Raw genomic sequence first — 25,226 nt, forward strand, 5'->3', positions numbered from 1 at the left:
GTCTGTTTATATGAAACGACATGAAAATGTGACAATTTAGTGTTGTGCTGGCACAGGATCACATGGCACATATATAAAAATTTGGTCAGAGGGATACTGAGTGATTGTACACTCATTTGAATGTATCTGGAGTAATTCCAATGAAGTCTGGAATAAGCCTATTGTACAGGGAAGTAGTTGGTGGTACAATATGGGTAAAAAACCACTCTGTGGGGCATTTTTTAACTATTGAGAGAATCTAAAAGCTACATAAAAAGTATAGATTCTTATTATTGGTACACAATCTGTTCTGCTCAGCTGTTACTGAAGGTAAGACTACAGAGACTGTCATTCATTGTTTAAAAAGGTAAGGGGTAAAGTTAAGTCAGGCAGATTCTCATCTGGTGTAAACTGGGGTTTGAAGTCAATGAAGCTAATCTTATTTTTTTATTGGTAATACACCTGGGGCAGAGGATTCAGAATTATTTTTTACAGTTCTTTTTATATTAACACCTCTTTTACTTATGATGTTTCCTTCATTCAGATATTCCCATTTACCTCACCCTCTTTTTCTCCAGGTGCTTTTTCTGTAGGAGGAGGCAATACAACATTTTGCCTCAGAAGAATCTTATTGGCCCTTCCTGGATACTGGGTTGTAGGAAGAACTGATGAATGCTCCCTGCTGTGAGAGGACAACTCTTCCATCAAAGAGAGTGACCGTGGTATTTCATCTAATGATCTGGGAAGCTGGGTGCTTGGAAATGCCTCTGCAGTTGGGTTTACTGCTGGGAAAGAGCGATGTTTATGTTAAACTCAAAAAGCAACACCTTAATTTGAATGTTCCAAAGGTTTGTTTTTAAACAATGAAAGAGAATCTGGAAAAGAAGTGTGTTTTGGAAGTCAAAATAAAAATCAGAAGCCTAAGGAATATAGAATTACTCAATATATGGAATGTATATTTGACTTCAGAGAAAGGAAATTTTTTCCCCCAGTTTAGCTCCTATTTCTTCTGATATAGAAACATTATACAAACCTAAAGTGTCTAATTCAAGAAGCAGGCACCAGAACTTTTATAATGCAAATGATCTGACTGTTCTATAGTGTCTTTCTTCCAAAAGGGTCCCAAAGTGCTATACAAATTACATGTGGCCACATGAATTAGTTCCCACACCACTGAATTGCAGGCAGCTCTGGGGAGCAGAACATCTTCCTACTGTTACACAGAGGCATTACTCAATATTTTGTAGTGTCAAGCAGAAAATACAAAGGAGGCAAAATAACAAAATAGCAAAAGATGAAGCAGATATTGAAATTAAAATTCAAAGAGGACTGAGGAAAAGGATAAAATTGGCTCCATGTTTTTCTTTGATTGCTTCAGAGCTGGTGATGCTAATATTGTTATTGATAGTTATTACTGACTTTCACAATATTTGTCAAGATCCTGGTTCCCAGGACTTGGCCAAGGGTATCTGGGCACGGCTTCTTGTTTCTGGCTCACAGACCATTTCTCTCTGCAGCCCTTCCACCTGTGTGTCTGAGGTTCCACAAAGAGGCCTCCTAGTATAAGGGTGCTGGGCTACCCTGGCCAGATGTGATTATTTCAGAGAATGCTCTTGGTTTTCCTGAACAAGGGGTGAGTTTGGCTCCTTGTGCCACCTGTTCCACTCCCAACCACCCCAGCGTCAAGCAACAGGGTTGACTCATGGAGCTGGAGCCTGGCTTGAATTTCCCTGCTGCCATTAGCAGGGGCAATCTCCTAGCTGCCGCTGCTCCAACCAGAGTCCCTCCAGAGGAAGAGGCACAAAAAAAAAAAAAAGGATGGAGAGAGAAAAAGAAGTGAGTTTCCCATAAAAACAGTTCAATAAAAATCAACAATACTCCAGAATCCTTAATTTTTTTATTTCTTTAAGCAAAATGATTTGGATTTTTTGTAAAAGTTTAGAAAAGGATACCTTTTCTTTTCCTTAGGCTATTAGCATTGAAAGGTGAAACATGAAAAATCCCTTGTTCTGTCTGATTTTTTATAATTTGAAAATTTTGTTTGACAGTGCTAAAATTTGCCATCATCTGAATTTTGAAATGAGGTTTTCTGTTAATAACGCTGAAGTATTGTCATTACAACTGCTGTTTCTCACCTGAATTCTGTTAAATGTTGTGGGGTTTTTTTCCTTTTTTAGTGGATAGCTTGCAATTCACTCTTGTAAGACATTATGTTGGGCTAATCATTTCCAGAGTCTGCCTGAATGCAGTGATGGTGACAGTGCTGTTCCTCTGTGCACAATAGTTCCTTCATTTGTGGGAGACATGCTTGGTAATTAAAAAAGTCTGTAAACAAAAGCTGAGGTGTAGCTTCTCAGCAGAGTGATGTGGAGTGACATTGCAGTAGATGATTAGTCTTGGGAGCAAAATCAATGAAAGCAGCAGTTAGTCAGATGTCTTCTGACATAATTTTTCCTGTGTGCAGGTGAAGTATTTTGCAGTAGTCTTAGGAGCTGTTGTTATTTTCTGCTGGCTCTAAAGTCAAAATTTGAAAAAATAACTGAAGGATTTAAGTGTGCTCATGTGGGTGAAACAGTTATATGGGATTTACACAGGAGGGAAAAATAGAAAGGGACAAAAATCTCATAATTTTCTCACCACAAACTCTCACTGAAACTTCCTAGGTTTTTTTGTTCCTGAGGACTCCTTTCTTCCCTCACATGCTGCTTATCTGGGTGAAGAATCATGGCTGGAATTTATAAATGCTTCTCTGTTGTGCAAAGGAGCTTTGATAGCATGAAATGAATAACAGGTAATGTAATAAGAAAAAGTATCTGGCTACAGCTTTGGAAATGTAAATTCTTTTATCAGTCCCCCTGCTAATTGGAATTTCTGTTTGTTGTTTCACATTTAGTGGATTTCATTATAGTTTCCTTGGTAATTAGATATTTTAACTATAAATGAAAAATACCAGACCAAAAAAACCCAAAGCAAAACAACAAAACCCAACCCCAAACTATCAACAAAAAACCTTCATTAAGATGCAGTCAAAGTCGTATATAGATATGACTTTAATTAAAATATTGTTAGAATGTACTGTTAAGGAAAACAAAGGAGACAAATGAGCCATAAAAAATTGAAATGTGGAAAAAAAGGACCCTATCCTGTCCTTCCCAGTCACTGCAAAGGCACTTGCCATCTGCACTGTGCTTGGGAGGAGTCGACATCTGAGCGAGAGCTTGAACTGGGGGCCAGGTCCAGGAGGTATTTGCTTCTCTTGCTCAATGTCCTGGTGGTGCCTCTTTTGGTCTGTCTCACTCCATTCAGTTTCAGCTCCAGCAGCAGCCAGCTCCCAGACTGATGGGGGCTACCCTGTCTTGTTTGGATACAATAGAGAAGGCGTCAGAAGAGGATTTTTGCATCATTTGTTATATGTCCATGTGGAAAAGTCTTCCCAAAAATAATGTTGCTCCAGGCAGGTGGAGAAGGGACTTTGTAGACCTGAGGAGTTTTTTAAATGGAAGGTCTTGTGATTTTTTTTTATGCTTTAGGGATTTTTAAAAATATGCGTGGTGGTAAAGGTATGATGGAAGTTTTTTTTAAAAAAACCTGTGTTCCTCTTTATAATTTCTTATGTGAAAAATGAGTATGATCCCTTGTACTCCTGTGCCCATAGCACAGAGGTATTCACAGACCTGCCTCTTACACTTTTATTGATACTGCAAAGCTAAGTGCTATTTAAAATGTATTTTGGAAGGCAAATGAGCCTTTCTGCATTTGCAGCTTCACTTTTAGAGGTGGGCTCAGATGTGAAGGAAGGAAAACTGTTTCACAAAATGTTCATTCTTTCTGAGGCTGATTTCTGTCATATTAGCCCAAGGAAGGGAAATCCAAGGAGAAAGTATCATAGACATAGATTTGGGTCCAAACTTTTCACCAAGGTTGACCTCTGCTCTGTAAGTGAGGCCTGCCAGACAGAGGCAGTAGTGTCTGAAAGATTCTGAGGTCTAGATGCCAGTATGTGAAAGCAGTTTCTCTTTAGACAGGTGAAAACCCCCATCATTCCATAATCCCTCATTTGCTTATTTGTCCAGTGGGAACTCCCTCATTTATTAAGCTTTCAAACCAAGCTCTTTTTTTTTTTTTTTTATATTAGATCGATTTGTACTGAAAATATTAGATAAATATGAAATATACCAAAATCCAAGTGAATCAAAAAGAATGACATTTTGCTCTGACTGAAGGTCAGCAAGAACACTGAGTGCATTGCCATGCTCCTAGAATTGCCTTCTTAATTTCTAGTGTCTCTCTGCAACTCAACCTCCTCCCTTTTTTATCACCCTTTCTATTAGTTTAGTAATATGCTGTCATCCTGATTTTTCTTAATTTCGCTTGTGATATTACTTCTCCTTTTCCTCCTCCTATGGGAACAGATTTCTTCTGCCATATGCCCATTTAAACCTGATTGTAGTGCCTGAACATCTTGTGTGCTTAGCCACAGCATCCCTTGGGGTTCAATTGAGGCAGAGTATGTGTGTGACCTTTAAAGCCATGTCAATGTGAGACTCTCTCAGCACATGGGTCTTTAAAGCCTGGATGTCTTTGCTTTATACTAACAAATTTGACCAGCATGCCTTTTTATGAGGATATCATCATTTTGGGCAAATTCCAGGTTCCATATTTTAAATCAGCATGTGGAACATTTTTAAAATCTCAATTTCCCAAAGGTCAAGTTCCAGTAGATTAAAAATGAAAAAAATCAAAGCAGTTGTTATTTTACTTATTTATTCCAGCAAATTTGTATTAGCAACTACTTGAACATGACTAATTGGCAATTTGTAAAGTGGACTGTTCTCAGTAGCAAAGTTTTAAGTAAATCAATGCTGTAACTGTTTCCTTATTATGACAATTCTTAAAAAGTGTGACAAGGTTGTTATAGGAAACAGTGAAAAGTCCCTACATTTCTGGGGATAATAGATTTTGTATTAGTAGCCTAAGTAGTCTTTATTTTCACACTTTTTTTTTTTTTTGCATACACCAGAAATAGGACTGTGCTGGATAAACAGTAAGCTGCCCTAATAGTCCTGCCATAATAATGCTTTACTGTGCTGAAGTCTCATAAAATCTCTTTGGCTCAATGAAAGCTGTTTCACAAACATCCTTAGCTTGGATCTTGTGTCATGCCACAGCATCGTTGCTGAGCTTTGCCTTCCCAGAGAGTCTCTGACTGTTCAGCACATAAATTGTCCAAATTTCAGTGCATTGCTAATGTAGAAGTTCTTAAATATAAAAACTCAGGTGTGTCAGCAATACATATAAACCAAATTATTATATCACTTACCTTATGGGGCAACAATATGTGGGGTCTTAGGGTATTTTATTATGCAGCTTACTGGAGAGACTGACAGAAAGCAATGATTGATTTTTTACTCTGAAGTAGGAAAAAAATGTTAAATTTCAATTAAAATTGACAGTATATTATAGTAACATAAGCAGACCATACATTGTACATGTATTGAAATTAACCCTACATTACATAAGTACATAACACAGGAAATTTAGTACTAAAATGAAACATTTTAGGCTATGAAAATACATAATTATGACATCCATCCAAAGGATATCAACTTTTTCCTCAATAGTGCTATATATCATGCAATTGGATTTTGACTATTAAACATTTTAATTCACCAATTAAAGTTAGGCATTTCAATATTCATCTTCCAATTTAGCTTGGTTAGTTTCTTTACAAAATATAGGTAATGACCATTTATGTTACTTTCTAATCCTTCATTAAATGAGAATTCCTTATCTAAAAGCTCTTAGCTTTGAAATATTTCTAAATATAGAATTGGTCCCAAATCTAAGTTTTGTAGAGTTGAATGTTTTCTGCTGAAAATGTAGTAAAGGAGGAATGAATAGCATTTAAACAGAAGACAAAACCAGCAGCTGGAATTGGCAAATATTGTAAGCTGATTTTAGTCCTTTCCTTGTTTTAGCTCAATAGTGAGGATCTGGGAAGAGTAATAGCCTTTGTGGTGCAGATTACCAACAAAATTAAATGCTAGGGGACTTGTCACTAATGTTCCTAAATCAGCAATCTTTTCAATGCTAATCACTTTCTGAATCTGATTATAGCATATTTCTGCCTGAAGAACTCTATTGATTTTCCTCTTTGGAAGCAATTTTTGTGGGGGTTTCTCAAGCAGAGGAGCTTGACCAGCAAGTGAATCTTTTGGGAGGGGTAGGCTTTGTAGATTCATAATGTGTGACAGCCAAGCTCATGTGTGGACTGTTTGCCCTATTCAGCTACTGTTAAACTCAGAATTCCTGGAAACATCATCAAGTTGCAATAAAAGTACCACCCTTACCTGCAAACACTATTATTTATTTTAGTTTCCTACAACAATCTTTGAGCTGCATTTTTTTCTTATGCATATTCATTCATATTTCTTATTGCCTTGAAAAAACAAGACATATTTCTTATTGCCTTGAAAAAAAGGGCATCAGAGTTTGGGCTTTCACAGAGAATGACTAACGGGAAAGACAAACACCTCTTACTTTGAGAGAATACCCAGACACAAACTCGCCAGAGCACAGTTGCAGGTGATGTATAGGTGTGTGTGGGGGTGAGGAGTGGGTGCTTCATATTATTTGTGCATCAGGGTTGCCACAGAGAGGACCCCAGAGTGAGTGGCTCTTTTCCTTCTCCTTGTTGGCAGAACTCAGGGGGATTCTGGGGCAAATGAAAAGTGCTTGTGACTGGGCAAGGATCCCACCCTGCATTCAAGTGATAACACAGCTGAGTGACTGCATCTGCATCACAGGGGAGAATGCTTATGTTGTTGATACTGGCTCACAGCTACACTTTGATTTTACTTGCTGTCTATATGATGAAGTACAGTCAAGATTTTTTCTTCAGTGATAATATATTTTTATTTGATAGTAAATCAAAAGTATCCCGCCTTTTAATTAATATTATATTCTCCTACACATAATTTTCTGGTGTAAAGAAATGTTATCTACAAGGTCAAGGGCCAGAGAGAAAGATAGTATCTTGTAGCTTGAATTAATCTAAAGAAAAAGAAAATAGATTTTTAGAGAAGAGAACAATATGAGTCTGGCCTGAACTGGATCAGGCCCAATATCCTTCTGAGGAAGAAATAAAGGGCTTGAACCTTCTCCCACTGAGAGCAATTACAAACCTGCAGTTTACTATAATAGCTATGTGTGATAGGGCCATAATAAATTTAAGGTCTGAGATAATCAAGAAAGACTATGTAATCTTCTGCTAACACTTCTGAAAGACGCTCTAGAAAATGCTAGGCAGGGAGAGCCCTATACTACCTTGTTACCAGAATAAATAAGTTTAAGCCATTTGCTTGTTGCACTTGGCTATAACTGGTCCTATGAGCCTGGTTTTAATTTGACAGTGATTTAGACTGAAAAAGTTTTGAAAATAAAATTTATGGAATGACAACTGTGAATGCTGTAATGAGAGTGGGGAGTATGAGGGAAGAGGGAAGAAGTTTTGCAAAGATACCTGTTGGATTTTCTGTATAGTGCATATGAAGGTTCAAAGGCCATTTTAGACAAAGGTTCCCAGGTTGGTGTCCTGTTTTTGACAGAGGATGACAGGAGATGCTGGTGGATGGTACAGGAGCAGGACACTCCCACAGTGTGCAGTCCCAGCAATGCACAGCTGGGGCATTTCACAGCAATAATGTGCTCTTCAAGGAAAGGCTATTGTTATCCATTTAAATGTCTTCCGTAAACTCACCTGATTCAGAGCATTGCTTGTTCAAAGGCATTCATCAGGCATTTGCAAAATGTAAGATTCAGTGAATATAAGTTGCTTTACAGCTTTAGCTTCAATAGGATAGAAATATTAGTTCTGATCCAAAGCACCACTGCAGCCATTACATATCTTTCTGCTGCCTTAGGCAGGATTTGGCTCACAACTCCTGTGCCCCCTATTATTATCAATTTAAGCAATTGTGACAATTTCGTTTGTTATTCCTTTTCCTATACTGGAAAACTTGTGAAGGTGTTGTTGTAGCCTCATCTCTTTGGTTGATTGTCCCTAGTTATATCTTAGCTAAAATTTAGATTTTAGATTTCAGAAAAGAAACAACCTTTTTTTTTGTCCTCTGTTTTGAATTCTTTAAAATATTAGTAGGACTAGATTGTAGGATATTGTCAGTATATAGTATGAGAGTAAAAAATATACATAGCTTTTCTGCTGTGGAAAACCTATTAAGTACAATATAACTATATATGGCAGGGTTAGCTACCAACAATAGGAGAGTCCTTTGAAAAGAAAACCTAGTAGATATTTTAGCAGAGGCTATATTTTCTGCTAAACAAAATACGTTCAGAAGACACGTGTTCAAATGCCATGAAGACTGTTAAATTTGAGTGAGAGGGTTGCATAAATTCTTATTAATTATTTTGATAATATTTTTGAAAAAATCTTATAAATTATTTTATGGTCTTTGTTTTTCCCTTTTACATTTGCAGCTTTTATATTTCAATTGGTATAATTTTTGAAAGTACATGTTGGATCTCTAATTAATAGCTGATGGATAAGGAAAAAAGTTTCATCTTATTCTAGAGAAAGACATTGATGTCCTAAGTTAACACTGAGCTAACGTGCTTTAAATTTCAAAGGTGAAACACGTATGAGGTTGTATGTGAAAGTGCTGCTGTCGATGTAATAGTATAAACAGGTTTTAACCTATCATGTTTCATACAGGCAAGTTCTGTAAACACCTGGCTAACAGGCACATACTGATCCTGCTCTCCTAATAACAATTAGATTTTGCTTTGAAAGTGAAATGAAGCATATGAAGCCATGCGTTATATGTCATGAGTATATGTATCAATTTGCATGCACATCAGTTTTTGAATGGTCATTTCTCATTAAATTTTCTGAAAAGATTTAGTTGATTCATATAGTTATTTAGCAATGCATTTGTATGAACCAGGATTTTATCTGCAGACTGAGAGTCTCCATTGCTAAAGGAAAATACTGACAGCTAAATGTCTAAACCTGTTTCTGGTTAAATGTTATCCTTGGTTGTGTTCAGGAGCACAGACTTTGCAGCCAATATTTTTTTCTACAATTTTCCTATTTTGTGCATCATGCTTTCCTTATCCTTCCCCAGACACAGCAAAAATGGGTTCAGTTTTATAAACACAGTAGTCAGCAATTCCTAGAAATGTGAATATTTGTTTTAGAAAGGAAAATATTGCGAGTGAATTATTAAAACTTCAGAAGTTTCTTATTTTCTATTAATAACTGGAAAATTGAGGTTTTTCCATTGTCTGTGGTGTTATAACTGAGCACAGCTAGATTGTTATTTCTTTGGCGTATTGCTTTGGACCTTTGGGGTATGATATAAGGCACAGAGCATTCAGAGCACTGCAGCAGCTTTCTGCTTACTGAATAACCAGGGGAAATAGCTGTAGGATGGAGTCAAGGGGAATGATGGTCAGCAGTAATTCTGACTGCACACTTTTTCAATGGTAAATGTCAGATTGCTGTAACCCCAGGATGCCTTAACTGTTATGAGTTTCTGGTCACCTATCCCAGCCTGTACCCCAGACTTACCAACAGCTCAGTGCTTACAGGTGGGCAAGAAATGTAGTTCTATGAAGTGACCCCTGAGCCTTTTTGTCATGGGCCTCTCACTTCCCTGAAAGGAAATTTTTCTTTAGGAATCAGGGAGAAAAATAGGGACTTTATGTAATGAAGGACTCCACAGTAGGTGGAAGATGATGATTGGAATTCCCTTTCCAGTTAATATATTATTGCTTTCACAAAGTGAAGTTATTCCAACAAGGGAGATGGATAGTGCTTATCCTAGAACAACACTCTGCTAGCAATTCAGACATTCAAAGGATGGTGGAAGATTAAGATTTAATATCCAGCCTGTGTCTGACTTCTAGATGCCTCAAATACAATTGTACCCGTGGTGAGCTGCCTTTTTCTTTTGTTTTGTATGAAAAAATATTCAAAGTATATCAGTGGTGCTCAGAGATACAGAGCCCGTGTTGCTTTGTGCCTGGTTTTTGGTGTCAGCCCTGTGAGGCACAGGTGTCTGTACAAAACAGCTGCTCTTCTAGATGCCCAGATGGCCAGACCTTGTTTCCCTGATTTCCCCAGACATAACAATAAGAAGAGAACTGCCAATAGTACAATTAAACAAAGAAATGCTTGCCCTGCCACCCTTGTATCTCATATTATCTCCTGCATTACTGGATAGTTTGCTCCGTGGTACCATTGGAGATGTGTGGTCCCCTGGCCACTGCAGAGATGGCCAGCACCACCCCTGCTGCAGGATCACCTTGTGGCAAATGTGCCTGACAGAGAACTTGGCCATCTCTATCCCTTGAGGCTGTTGCCTGTCTGAGACCTGAAATAGGGCAGATTTGGACCTGCCCATCATCGTCCTCAGTGGAGATAAACTGTCTGCTTCCCACAGCAGGCTTTCTTAGCCTTAGGTCAGGCCCCTGACCTCCCTATGCACTGTTTGGAAGATGCTGAAGTCCCAGACCTCCCTTTACAGAGATCAGAACCTAAAGACGGCCGCTTTCCACTTAGCATCCTCTGTCAGCCTGAGATGTTGCCTTTGGTAAATCAGGGTATGTAACTCTGAACAGCTTTCCAGGTGTTTGTTTTATCTTGGGAAAACGGGCCTATTCTAATTTTTAGGAACCAGCTATGAGGAAAGATGGTGACAGGTGCTGATAGAACCCTGTAAAGACAAACAAAGCACAGGTGGTGGGACCTTCTGCTTCTGTCTCACTCCATGCACTGCTCAACTCTCGCAGAGTCTGCTTGCACTGGTTTCAGCCCTGCATCCACATAAGTGAGCAGTGGGGTACTCCTCACCTCTCTGACATGCTGAGTGTGTTTTTTGAGGACCCCACTGTTCCATGTAGGACTGTTTTGTTTGTCAGGCTCCAATAGTGCAGGCCCGTATAGTACCTGCACTATTGGTGCAAAGCTGGGCTCTGCTTGGCTTGCCTTTTGCTGAGAGGAGGGTGTTTTTAAGTACCACCTTCATTCAAGGGAAGGTTTGGGGTTTTCTTTCTTCTGTACATTTGCCATGTTAGCTGTAAATGACAGCATTGGGTAGTGAAAGCCTCTAAATGACAGAGCAGCCAAATCAAGCTCATGCTAGAGCTACTGTCAGTTTGTCTCCATTGCAGAATGGGGACAGTTTGGAATTCTTAGTACCAATACCACAGGAGCATCAGTTCCTGTCCTCAATAAAAGAACTGTTGAAAAGACCCTTGAAAAGATTTCTCTGCACTACTTTTAACAAATCTGGTTAGTGGAGGCAGAGTTCACCCCTGTGTGTTTTCCCAAATTGCAGCACACCAAGCTGTGATCTGTTGGCAGAGTCTGTCTGTGAACTCTGTGCCTGTCCAGCAACCTCTGAGAGCAGTGAACATGAACACCACTGAAGCAGTCCTGGTTTATTGCTGCTGGGGGGCTGTAGCTTTTTACCCTGGGGGTAGTGTGGGTAAAGTAATTCCACAAGGAAAGAATCACAACTGGATCCCAGCTTTTGTATTCGGGGGATAGGGGGATGTTTGCATTTCATTAGCGTTAAGTTTGCTATTTCCAAGGATTGGGAAGAAACATCTCTTCCCTCTTCTCTAGAATATAGAGTGATGTTTACTTTCTCATTTTGAAATTTTCACATCTTGTGTAACAGCTGTGCTAGGGCAGGACTCACTCTCTGCTGAACTGCTGCTTTTTTCCTTTGGCCTTTGTTAAAATTTCTGATAAATAACAGACTGTCTACAGCTGTTCAAATGATGTTGCTTTTTCTAAGTGTCACTTCGGTGCTCATTCCCACCAATGTAGGCTTTGCTTTAGAAGGTAAATAAGGGAGAAATAGGGCTTGCTGTTGAATAAAATTGAACATGTGGGCAGTAGGAAAAGAATCTGAAATGTGAATTGCCCAAGCCTACAGAAGCCATCCACCTCCAGCTGTGATGGAGACACTGTAACATCTTGGCAACATTGCTGTGTGCAATTTTCTTTAAATAACTAGTGGGTTTTTTGTTTGCTGCAGTTGGTGCAATTTCTTCACATTTTCTCATTTGAAGGTAATCTGCTTCTAAGAAGTGATTAGTGTGATTTGTGCATGGAAGGCTTCACTGGGCTTTGAATTTTTGGAGTGGCATTAGCTATGCCAGTGCTACTGGGCTCACCACTGTAATAAATAAAGAGAAGATACTATGTGTGGCTTAATAGTACACTAATCTATTGTTGTAAAGATAACTTGTATCATTTATATTAATCCATGATTTAATTTATCTGGAAGCTTGCTCTAAGAACTTTATAAAATCACAGTTCTTGAATAAAAGGATCTTATGAACAAGGATTTTGGTTTTCACATGCTGTATCTCTCCTTTACACAACAGTTGTTCTGTTCATATTTTCTTCTTAATCCTTATGTGCAGATCTCTCTAAGAAAGTGAAGGGCAGTATTTGATCTGGATTTGAAAATCATAACAATTGTGAAGAAAAAATATGAGTGCAAAGTTTTATCTGTGTTTGAGATTAGAAATTGAATTTCTATAGTAATATTTAGATGAGGTAAATATTCAGATGAGTTTGATTTATTTCTGGTTGCAAATTTCTTATAAAGACAAAAATATATAATTTATAATTCCAGTGGAGAGGAAAGGGAATGAACCGGAGTAACTCAACTCTGTCCTTTCCACAGCTGAGGACACAAAGCAATAATTGTTGCTTAGCTAAATTATCACACAAAAGAACAGCAAGTCATTCATTTCCACATGAAAAAGCATAAAAATAGGGTTTCTGTAAGACTGATTGGAAGGTTTAATATGAGAATGCCAGTATGAAGGTTTTCTTTTAAAGGTGTTAGGTCTGCTTGGGTTGGAATTGGTCTTGCTTTTGCTCAAGCATAGCTAGAGTAAACCTGCAGCAGTTGAATAAATGGAGAGCCAGTGCCATTGTTTAAACAATTTTTTGACAAATATGACAGTCCAGAACCTCAGCTCCTCTAGTTTTTGAAAACCTTTCTCGGGGTGTTTATCCTTGTAACAATTATATAAGCCAAATATATATGCAAAAAATGTTGGTTCCAGTATAGTACCAGCACTTACTGAGAGACAGTAGATCCAATGGCCCTGTAATTTGCTCACTGACTCTTTAAATACAGGATCCTGGCTTACAGCAGAGCTGCAAGGGAAACAGATCTAATTCAGTTGTTAGACATCAAATTCTGGTACTTTTGGAAAGAAGCTGGGTTTGTCAGTTACGGGGAGTTCTCCAAAAGGAATTTGAGAATTTTGTGATCATGTGTTTCAGGTTTGCTGAACATTTTGAGGCAAGTGTAAATCACTTCTAAGTAAGCTGTGACGAATGAAATGTTCCTAATTACAAGCTGCTAGCCAATCTTTACACTATTTTTGCCTTAGTACTGCTTAAATTTCTACAGCATATTTTATAGACAAGAAAGTGTGACTAAGTACCTGCAACATCAGTAGACTCGTGTAGGAATAACAGTGAGAAGAAGCAAAACTAACCCCTCTGGCTGAATATGTTAAATATTTCTTGGATTAGAGGTGAGAAATTGGGAATCTCAGCCCAAATCTGGGTGATCAGCCACCTCAGACATTTTCCACCAGCTTGGCAGAGAGGCCAGGGACTTAATAGAAGTAGAGTGTGAACTACACTGGTTTCCTGAGATGGCTCCATTTCTTGAGGTTTATGGGCAAAATTGTGACTAATGGGAAATGCGTGTCCTGCTGGAGCACAGCTGCTGGGCTCACTGGATGAGTGAAGATCTTCAGGCCATTTTTCAGTTGCAAGTATTTTAATGGTGTCAAACACTGGATTTTAAATCAACTTTTCAAAAAGCAGCAAAAAACGCACATGCAAATTGCTGATCTTGGTTGATCTTGGGACCCATTTTCCCGTGACAGCTGGGGCCATCTTAGAAGAAAGCAAAAAGAACAATGCGATAAAAGCGTTTCTCTAGACCTTTGTAGTTGGTGAGGGAGGATGTTCAGTTTGCCCCAGATAGTGGCCATAATGTACAAACAGCAGGGCTCGTGTGTTCTGTTTTCTGATGTGTGGTTCAGGAGGCTGACCACCAGCTGCTGCTCATGGGGTGGGACAGCCACACTCGGAGCGTTGGGCAGATACACATCTAGGCTCCGCCACTGGGAGCCAAAGATGTGTGGCTGCAGCCACCCAGTGAACCTATCTCTGCTGCTGCTCTTGCTCATCTCTGACAGTTGTACTGAGGCCCTACATCTGCAACGAATGGGATTTTTGGTTCAATATTTAAATGCCTTTGAAATGGGGCTATCATGTAAAAGAGGAACTAGAGTTCTTCACTGTTCATGCAAAAGGGTACTTGGAGAATTGGAAGATTTTCTATGTTTACAGGGTCACTTACTTTATTATAGATACATTATATTTGTATCGTAGAGTCACTTTATTAGCTGACACATCAACCCTGTTCAGTCTGAATAACTTGTAGTTTGTTTTGAAAGCAGAAATGAAGCCAGGAATACCAGCAGTGGTAGGAATCAGACAGGGCTTTGCTGTGTCAAAGCTGGTGTTGTTTGGCATTTCACCCTGAGCTGGCTGGTGAGAATTTTAAATGTGGAGATATTAGTCAGCATCATAGTTATGGTATTCTGCATTTTCACTGCCATATTTTTTTCATGAAAGGTGGCTTTTCTGTACCTACAACTGGAAAGCATTCATTCCTTATGTGTACCATGTGGCTACAAATATTGTATCTGGAGACTGTGTCTTTAACAAATAATTACCTTTTCATAATAGGTACAATAGATAGAGAAAGTCTGCTTGGGCAGGCAGTCCTTTGCTTCTACACAGAGGTAATCTACCTTTTTGCAACTGAATCATAATATTTAATTGTGTGTTCAAGTGAAATGCCCAATGCAGGATTTCTAAATCCAGAATTAGAATTCAAGGGTTCCTGATTATCGTTCCTTTTTCACTTGAATTGTTTTTCACACCATTTCCTAAAAATCTTGCTTAAAAAAAAAGGAAACAAAACCCAACCACCCCCCCAGCCTTTTACTGCACTGATATTTGTGGAAGAAAAGCTGCAAAAACACTTTATGCAGAGCATATGAAGGGAAATGGTTTTAATTTTTAACCATAATATTTTACTTTCCTGAAATTTGTATTCTCTCTTGGCGGTTCTGTAGAAGGAAAGAGAATCTGTAACCCCTATGCTAGCATTATTTGGAATATCTTCTACATTTTCTATAATTACAAGTGTCTTTGATACATTGAGGAAAGAATTTATTGGAACAACATGTTCAGTTAAATTATGAATATTTTGGCTTGTGCCGTATCCCAATTCTGTTTTATTTGCCTATTTTTTTCATGCACATAACATTCCTATTAACTTCCTATGTCATTATATTCTCTGCTTCCCGCAGTAGAATAGCTTTCCTTACTTCTTTTGATTACAGCAGTGAGCAAAACGTGCTAAAACTGTACGTGTGTGTGTGTGTGTGCGTGTGCCTGTGTGGCGCCCGGTGTTTACACTTGTAGTGGACATTTCACTCCCAGCCTTTTCCATCCTGGATGCTTTATGTGGTCAGCTGTGGCTCGGCAAACCTGGCCAGCGCCCTGTGGGAAGGCATGAATAGCCCTTGTTGTGCAGCACACCTGTGTTCTGTGCACAGCTGTTTGGTTCACAACAGGGTTGCTGTTAGCAGTTATGAAACGTTTTCACACCACCCACCCACTATCCACTGGCTTATAACATTTGCTGGCACTTCTGTCCGGCTTGAACTTGTTTTTTGTTTTGTTGGTTTTTTTTTTTTAATTTAAAGGACACCAGGATACTTTATGCATAGGAATAACAAGCCAAATTGGCAAGGCACCTTATTAAAAATATTCCCTCTCTCCTATGTCAAAGATTGCTCTTTTTTTGCCTGTGGTAAATCTCCAAATATAAGGAAAAAATGTTGCTATTTATTTTGCTATTTTTATATAGTTTGCTATTTTAATTTTTTTTTCCCAGTTATCAGACAGTTTTGTGCTGGCCCAAATTTAAAGAAGCTGAAACATTACTTTTTTTTTTTACATATTACTTGAGATGCAGAGTCACCCATCTTGTTGTATATTTTTTCTCTAAGTTACAATAGGAGGTTAAGACAGTGAGCAATAAAATTCTGCCAATGTAGCACTTTTTAAACCCCCAGAACTGATTGGATAATTTAACTCTTCTGAGAGGAAGAAGGCTAAAAGGCTCACTTTCCTGGTACTCAAATCTTCAAAATGGAAAACCGAACTGCAAGAAAAAAACTAAATACAAAATGAGGTGGCTAAGTGAAGCAGGTGCTCCGTATGGAGGGGAAGAAAGACAAATTAATGTACAAACTGCTTCACTTCTATAGGAGAATGCTATTTAAATACATAGACTGGGAAGACAGCTGAACTCTTCTGTACAGTTTTATCAGCTGTGTTTTGTATCTCTCCATGACACAGTATGTGGCTCTTTTCTGAAAGCAGGACAATGTGTTTTGACAGCCCTTGGCAGTGAGAGCAACAGTGAGAAAAGCAAACCAAAGTAATTCAAATTAACACGAGTTGGCTGTTGCGAAGCTGGTCCATCCAAATTATTTCCCATTAATAGAGAACCTCAGATATTTTAAGATGCAGCATAGCCAACTGGGTTAGAAGCACTGTGCTAGTGCTACCCACCATGCTGCTGCCTATGGAGAACTCCACTTTCTTTTGGTAAGGAAATCTATTGGGGCATTTAGCCCTAGTCCTGTTTGACAAGGTAAACAGGTCTTATATTGAGCTTTATGTAGGGTCTGCTGGGAAAGCAGCATCAAGCAGAGAGGCAAATCTCAATTAAAATTGCTTTGGGTAACCTTGACCATTTTTGTCAGGGATGGTTTGCATGGGAATTTGTTGTTTTCATAGATTACACGTGTGTTTGTTTATTTTGCCATAACTGCTGATGGTTTTTATTTTTTAAACACTTTTATGCTGATCAGAAGGCAAAATATTGAAAATTTCCTATACCTTATTTGTTTTCTAAACACTTTCTAATTCAAAAGAGGTAAAAGTCTTAGAATCAAAGATTTTCTGCTCAAGCTAGAGCAATTTCCATGAGGTTCAGTCCTGCTGACTTTATTCAAATATGACTGATTTGAGGAATTCAAAGAGGTCTAGAAAAGAAAACCTTTTAAAGGGCATGAAAGCTGAAAAACCTGGCTTTTGTCATTCATGTCCACTTTTGGCCTTGCAGGACAAAAATTTCCTTTCCTATTCCTTTGCTGATGGTAAGAACATGTTATTTTTTGAGATGTAAAAATCTGTGACCCATCTCTCTGTTTTGTGTGCCACAAAGTTACTTTCCTGCACATTCTGACTTCCTAGGAGTACTCCTTTTACTTAAGATCCTTTCATTTTGCTTCTCTTCTGAAGAGGCACTCGCCTTCCCCCACCTTGTCACCAATAAACCTTAATTTAGAAAATTCAAAGTATCTGTTGTTTTCTTCTTATTCCCACACCTTCCCACATCCTACTTCTCATATCCAGTGCCTTCTCACTCTCTTTTCCAGCTGGAAGTCCTCCTCCTCCCATTGTAGTAAAATGCCCTTATGAGTTATGAGGAGGAAATTAACCTTCCACCAGTACTTCAGACCCTCATGATCCATAATAGATTTTATCTGTTCTGTGCCCTGTGAGGAAGAAATTGTTGCAGATGCAAGAAATTAAGTGATTTGTCCAAGGTCATCAAGAAAGTTAATGGATAAATTAAGAGCAAATCTCGTGGATCCTAATTTGGGCTGTGGAAGCTGTAATAGCAATGGTGAGGAGGGTGGAAAGTCCAGGCAGATGATTTGCACTTCTTACTTACGGCCAAATATGACACAAATAGAGGCAAACCCCATTCCCAATGAGGAGAGGCAGGAGAGTGGGACATAATTCAAGCTATTTAGATTCTGCTATTTAGCATTTGCCGATCACTAATGTGATATTTGCAAAGTATAATATTTTCTAACAGCTGTAAGAACAAGAGAGCCTAAAATTTCTCCCTATACATAATATCCATGAAATTGCATTGAATATTGTAATGATGTGTTATGCTGCCATTAGCTCCCCGTGAATACCTAATTTGGAAGGTTAATGAAATTGACAAATGTGTGTACTGTATGTGCATTGTCAGTACTAGTTAATGGCAACTCTCACATTTTTATTTGGAAAATTATATAAAACTGAAAGCGACAATTACTGTAACTTCATCTTTTTTGGAATCTAGCAGAGTGTGCAGTTTATTTAAATAGGGTTGTATGTGTTTTAAATTTGTATACCATCATATGAAGTCCTTTGCTCATCATGTGATTATATACTTAATTTTTGCATGAATGAATGCGTGTATTGTGGTCTTTTACAGCATATTGGGCCAATTTTTTTTTTCTTTTTTTTTTGGTGTGTATTCCACACTAAAATACCATAAGTCCTTGTCTTCCTGTTGGCTCAACAATGCTTGATTACAAAACTCATGCCAGTTAATTCAAAGAGACATCACACATTCAAAATTAATTTCCCCAGGCAAGGAAAGTATGCTAGAGCACAAAGAAAGAGTATGCTCTTGTATTTTCTGAACATGGTAACTTGCAGCTGCTGCTGCTTCTGTATATGAATTTGATGAGATCCTTGAAGTTTGGCCCCTAATTATTTCTGTGGCTTTAGAGAGTACTTCTTCAGGTCAAGGTCACGTTTTTAGGTGTATAGAGTCCAATTTGATTTCTTCTTTTGGTTTAAAGCTGTTCAATTAGACAGTTTCACATAGTGAATGATCCCTTATGGTCCTGGAGATTTCAGTTTCGTCTCCTGGGAAGTGAGAAGAGACATTCTGGTAATCCTCTGTGATGCACCACAGAGTGGATAATGTTGCCACATCCGAGCCTTGCAGGCTAGAAAAGAGAGTATGGATGGAGTGATAGCTGCACAACCCACTTCCCTTGTTACTTAATTTTTGGGCATCTCTTCAACTCCTTGTGGAGTTTCTTCTGGGGAAGCAGGTGTCGCAGAGGAGGGTGGCTGCCCTGAGGAGACCATATGTGTCACTTCCAAGAACAAAGCAGTCTTTTAAACCCAGGACTATATTGAGCCAGTGAGTCATGAATCTTCAGATCAATAACCAAAATGTTTTTAAATGTGGGGGCAGCCCTAAACAGAGTGACTCAGCGCCGCAGTTCCACATTCAGGGTGCCTGGTGCAGGTTCTCTGGTTTCATATAACTGGTCGTGGAGCAGGGCCAGGTGATGTGTAAGGGCTGAGGTGCTGATGTGGCCCAGCTGAGCAGGGTTTGCTTTTCAGTGCTCACTACACCTGCTCGAGGTCAGCTTCAGGCAGGAGCTGTGCTCTCGGGCTGTCTGAGGGTCAGCAGCCCCTCTGACTTTCTGGCATTTTTTATAAGGTGACTTGGAGTTGCTGAGGCTTAAGGCATTCTTAGGCTTAGATTCTACTGTGGCTTCTCCCCCCACCCCGTCCTCTTTTTTTTTTTCACGTTGTATTAATAAATATATGTCAGATCTGCTGGAAGAATACATCTATTCAGATCCTCTGTTGCAGATGCTGCAGATTCCTGTAGCCTAAAACTCCGAAGAACTATTAAATGCTTGTCCTTCTCACACTTAACAAGGACTCTTTCTGCTTTTGCTCCAGGCCTGGTGGCCATGTCACATCAGGCCCTTGGTAATATTCAGGGAGAGGCTGGAGTGCATTAATCATCCCACAGACCTCTACCCCAAAAGCACAGATCATGCTTTAATGTTAGCATCAGCTGTGATTGTCTATCTATATGCTGATTTGAAGTAAGAAATTTGGAGCCTGGAAAAGCTTCACACTGAGATTTGTCTTGATAAGTGGGAGTGTTTTGCTCCTCTGTGGATTAATGATTTACTGATAGCTCAGCAAAGGATAAGAGATATTTGCACCTGGCCTATTGAAGGGAGATTTGCATTTGAAAATGTTAGGCCAGTAAATAATCCAGGGAAATGACATTGAAGCCAACACCTGAATGAAGGAAGGGAGATGAATTTGAATGAACCTTTGTGCAAAACTTCAAGATGGAGTACAAAGTTATAAGTTAGCCTTCTTCCTTGGCTGCAAGTTCCCTTCTGTGAATATATATATTTGTGATGGAGGGTGTACACCAGCTCTGAGACAATGTCCCTGTGGGTCAGATGTGGTTTAGATCTTGTTTGGCAGTTAGATACAAGGTGAGACAAGAAGGAAAGAGATGATGATGGGCCTCTTGGACTTGATTTTAGAGAAAGTTTTCTTTCCTTTTTGCTAGCCATATGTTAAAAATCTCTATAACTCTGTTGCTTATTTTGGATTTTATAAATAAGTATTTTTCCTTGTATTTGACTTGGCTTATGCGGAGGATGATTTCTAATGTTGGCTAGCATAAAAGCCCTATTCTGAAAACTGGTATATAGGCAAAGTGTAGTAACATCAAAGTCCTCATATCTCCCATATCAACAGGAATTGATATCTGGGACAGAAAGGCAGCTGTTAAAGTAGGAAAATTATACTAATGTAAAATATTTTGTTGCTCACCACAAGGCAGATGGTCTTGTGCACACACAGGTGACAAAAAGTACATTGAACTTCAAGTTTTATGTTCCTTTCCAGGGTTTTGGGGGAGCACAGAAAAAGCCGTTGACATGCTCTAGCTTTCCTTGAAGAGCTCTGGCTCTCGTATATAGAAAGATATTTGTCAGTTCCTGCAAGCCAGAGCATATTTGATAGGCATATGCATTCTTCTGTTCTTTTCTGACCAATGTGCTTCTGTACTATGTGTGTGCTAGAGGGAGATAGATAAAATTTCTGCTGATGGATCAGATTCCCTTCAAGGTCAAGAACTAAAGTTAAGTACTCTTAACTCATGAAATTGAAGGAACTCAGAGAAAGGAAGTAATAATGTTTCAAATTAAATGATTTTTCCTCAAGAAAAGTAATAGGGCCACCTTTTTTTTTTTTTTCAACTTTTTGACATTTCAGGCAGAAGTGAAAGAAAATGAATGGTGAGTAACACTGAGAGCTGATGATGCAAGGACACCATAGGGGATGGGCCCAGGAGTGTCAGGGGTCTCCCTAGGCTGGGAATGAAGGAGTTTTACCATCCAGGACTTGTTCCATCACCTCCAGCAATGATTCCTTCTAAGAAGCTTATTCCTTCCCACCCAAAGGTAACAGGTGTGGGGCCCTGACTCCTCAAAGAACTCTGACTTTGTCAACAGCTAAGATACTGCCAAGAGAAAGAAAACCTCTCTAGAAGAATGATCACTTTCATTAAACAGAAAAAAATTCTGCTGGAAATTTGGCTGCAAGCAGAGAGTGTCTACACATGGAAGTAGGAAAAAATGAAAGTGAGTAGCATAGGAGAAAATTCTCTTAATATCTGTGGAACATAACAGAGGTCACATCTATCAAACAACTCTAATTAATTATTGATTCATTATGATGTATTTCAACATTCAGTGAAGAAAACCTCTCACTGACCTCAAAAGATGCCAAGCTGAACTCAGTGAAGGATTAAATAATCCCCATGTCATTTAGCCAGAAACATTTTGGGAACTAAGGTTTAATTCGCTTTCTAACAAAAACCACCAGTTATAACACACAGAGTCATTTATTTTCTAATAAGACTCACCAGATCTAACACAAAGAGAACCATGTTATAACTCTCCTTTCTTCAGCTTGAGACACACCATTAGTGAATGTGTAAATGAGTGATACTTGAGGTGTAAGAAATGACACTACAGTAGAAAGGGCAAAAATTAGAGTTCACAGCTCTGGGAAGGGCAATTATTCTGTTGCTTCTTGAATGTATTTTTTTCATCATATTTTCCTAAAATGACTGTACTATTAATTAAAAGAAAGAGACAGGATGCCATTTCTGTAACTGTGGTTAGCACAAGTCATAGCTCTGACCATGCAGCTGTGTCCCAAGCTAGAAGGAAACAATGCTTTGGCACTCAAGAGCAAAGAGTCTTGATTAAAAAACTCATGGTTTAACCTCTGGCTTGCTAACCTTAGGTTTTAAATGTAAGGGGGAAATATCTTACCATTATAGTTTTATTGAATCAAGTGGATGCAGTCAAAAGACCAATGTTTTTTATGTGATTTTTTGTTGTGGTACCTTCTAAGTGGGAAGTAAAAACTGAAATATTGCTTCTATCTGAGGTTGGGGCCAGAAATCCTACTAAATCAAATCTATCCAGATTTCTCTGCTAATTTTATGCTTTTGCATCTGATGAACTAAACTCAGGATATTTAGCTTTGTTCAGACACTGACAGTATGGAACTTTTTGTGGCTTTCATAGCTCTTCTGATCTTTTATCTATTCTTTGATTAAATGTATGTTACTCATAACACCCAGCTCTAAAAATGTCCCTGTATTTCTTCCATGAATAGGTTTGTCATAGTTGAGCTGGAATTTCTGCCAGGTGGAAGTACCCTATCCATTGTCTACTCCAAAACGGTTTAGACTGTGTGGAATTAACTTTCCATTATCACAATCCAGGGTTAGCAGTGTCTTTCACAATCTCCTGTTCTTCCTTGTTACCCTGATATAAAATCATCTTTCTGGATCATACACGAGGAATTCAGGTGTCACAGAGGTCAGCACAGAATTGCCAAAGAGACAGAGGAGACTGACAGCACTCCCTGTTGGGGCTCAAGTCCTTGCCTTAGTGTTGTGTGCCACAACGAGCTCCTCTCTGAGCTGGTGTCCAGTGTGTAAAAGCTGGAAATAGATAACTGTGCTTATCCCAGTCTCTTTCTTTCTTATGTGGTCTCTGTGGGTTTAGCTCACTATGCTAGCTGAACTTTGCTGAACTAATATGTTATTGTTTTCAGGACAATGATTGCTGTCTGAACAGGCTGGCCTCATGGGGGCAGGTTTCAAGTGGCTGCTGTGTGGGATACTGGCAGCATGTGGAATACAGGGCCTGAAGGAGATGCTCAGCACCCAGCATTACAGGATTCTGCTTTTTTCTTGACTTTGGTGAGTCTGCCTGGGTGAATGAGGCATACCTGTGGGAGTTGTAAAGTATGTTGCTAAATTTATTTTTGGTGTTTCTTTAAAAAATCTTCTGTGTCTGTTGCCAAACATAAGACGTTTGTTTTCAGACTCCAACTTCTCAGGTAAAGCTGTCATGTTTATTCTGACTCACTACATCAACACATAAACATGAGGTCTTTGTTTACATTTATTGCTCTTTGTGTATCTTTATATAGCCTGGAAAAATTTTTTCAAGGATTTATTAATTTCCAATGTATGAAAGAATGAGGGAAAAAAAATGTCACTATATAGCCTAATCTGAGAAGTTGTGTTTGAGCTATGTGTTGGCTGTGACACAGTAGGATACAGGCAGGTTTGGGTTTGCATTTTCTGGTGTAACTAACAGCCTAGCTTTGACCATCACTTGACATTAAAAATAATTTTCCACTTTTCAACACGAAAGCCATGAGTAATCCCTGAAATGAGTGTTGCCTGTGTAGTGCATTTGAGGAATGGTTTGGGGCAGGTTAGCTTGCATTCACAGGTTCTATAATCTATCATCACTTTGCAGTGCTTTAATGTACTAACATTTTCACAGGCTGCAGACAGTGGCTCTCTGCTCAGATTAACCACAAGCTCATTCTGCCTCACCATGGTTTGACCTCTCTGATGAGCAGCACGTTAATGTGTTTGCAGACTGTGTATGTATATTTGGCTATAGATGTGTCAAGACATGCACAGCACAGAAATTGTTTTTGTTTTTAAATGTGTTTGGTTTTGACTGTGATCTGGCTGGTCATTTATTACTGGTAAATGATTTTTGTGGTGTCAGATAGTCACTTGTGGAATGCTGTTAAATATTGGCCTGCTGTTTTCAAAAAACCAAAGATTATTTATGGAGGGTGTTACAGAATCAGGTCAGAAAAGACTTTGCCAGGTCATCTAGTCCTGCTGTGTTGCCTTAAGGTGGGTAGTCTGAACCAGTTAGTAGTCCCAATGTCTGCTCCAGCTCCCTCCTGGTGTCTTGTCCTGCTCCCTGCTGTCTGACTGTGGGTACTCAGCATGCTGTGACTCACATCTTACTGGAATGGACCTCTGTTTATTTCACAAAGGTCAGCTGAAGGCTTGTGGAAACCAGATGAACTATCCTGCTCCATCTCCTTGACTAGGGACGTAGAGAGAGGCAGAGCAGGCAGCTGAAGGTCAGCACTGAGCTAGAACAGCTGAAGCTCTCTGCCATGGCACCTGCATTCACATCCTCGGCCTGGGGTTGTAATTGCTGAGTTTGGGCACCTGCTTCTCATCTGCACCAGGTCCTTCACACTGACCTCAGCACAGGCTGTTCTGAAGTGAGGAGCAAGCTGATCCTGCCATCCATTAAATTAGTACCTGCAAGCAGCCCCTATGACTGGATAAATGACCAGATGTTTGAGGGAGACTGTAGCATGCCACAGGAATGTGTGTTCTCACCCAAGGCACCAGCCATTCAGGGTCTTTGCCATGCACTGCAAGGCTGGCACCTCCAGAGGAGGATGAGATCTCTCACCAGATCAGTGCTGGTGAGGGATGTGGTTACTTCCAAATGCTCTTGCAGTTCTCTCCTTCCTTATTAACCTCTCCACACTGAAACATGCGGGGCTGTTGTTGGCAGCACTTTCTTCCAGTGATGGGCAGGAGGAAAACCTGGATGTCCATCTTGCCAGCCTGTCACAGGTGGGCTGCATTCAGTTGCTGTGCTCTGTGGTGCCCAGCCCCACCAGGGTCTGTGGGGAGGTTGGGCTGAGGCTAAGGCCACCCCTTGGACAGCACCTTCTTATCCAGCCTGGTTTTTCATTTTCATTGCTGTAGTTTCAAAGGAGTTTGTCCACGTGCTCAAATAGCACTCCCAGGAGCTCCTTCAGGGGTTTCAGACGGTTTATTTTTGAAGAGCACTTTCTCAGTAGCTTAGACATGAGACATGCAAAGGTAGTGTGCTCCTCTTCCTTTCTGTCTGTTTTTTCCCCAGCGTGTAGAAACTTGTTATCAGTTTCACTGTGCAGATGAAAAACTATATCTTGAGCAACCTCTATAAATGTCACAGAGATAGTTTTTTTCAAGTGTTTACTGAGAACATATTATGTTTAAGTGCCTCTATCATAAATACCTTTTTGTTAATCTTTCACCCTCACTAAATCTATTACAAGC

General features: G+C 39.3%; 1 long non-coding RNA gene across 2 annotated transcripts in view; it reads left to right on the forward strand.

Annotated features, from left to right (window-relative positions):
• Window positions 1–25,226, forward strand: part of LOC102064414 (uncharacterized) — a 444,388-nt gene that overhangs the window by 172,349 nt on the left and 246,813 nt on the right. For both annotated transcript variants that reach the window (XR_003380436.2, XR_003380437.2), the window contains 3 exons: window positions 558–701; window positions 2,643–2,770; window positions 22,898–23,045. This is a non-coding gene — a long non-coding RNA (uncharacterized LOC102064414). The remainder of the gene's footprint in view (window positions 1–557; window positions 702–2,642; window positions 2,771–22,897; window positions 23,046–25,226) is intronic.

The sequence above is a fragment of the Zonotrichia albicollis genome, chromosome 3 (assembly GCF_047830755.1).
Source record: "Zonotrichia albicollis isolate bZonAlb1 chromosome 3, bZonAlb1.hap1, whole genome shotgun sequence".
Taxonomy (NCBI): Eukaryota; Metazoa; Chordata; class Aves; order Passeriformes; family Passerellidae; genus Zonotrichia; species Zonotrichia albicollis.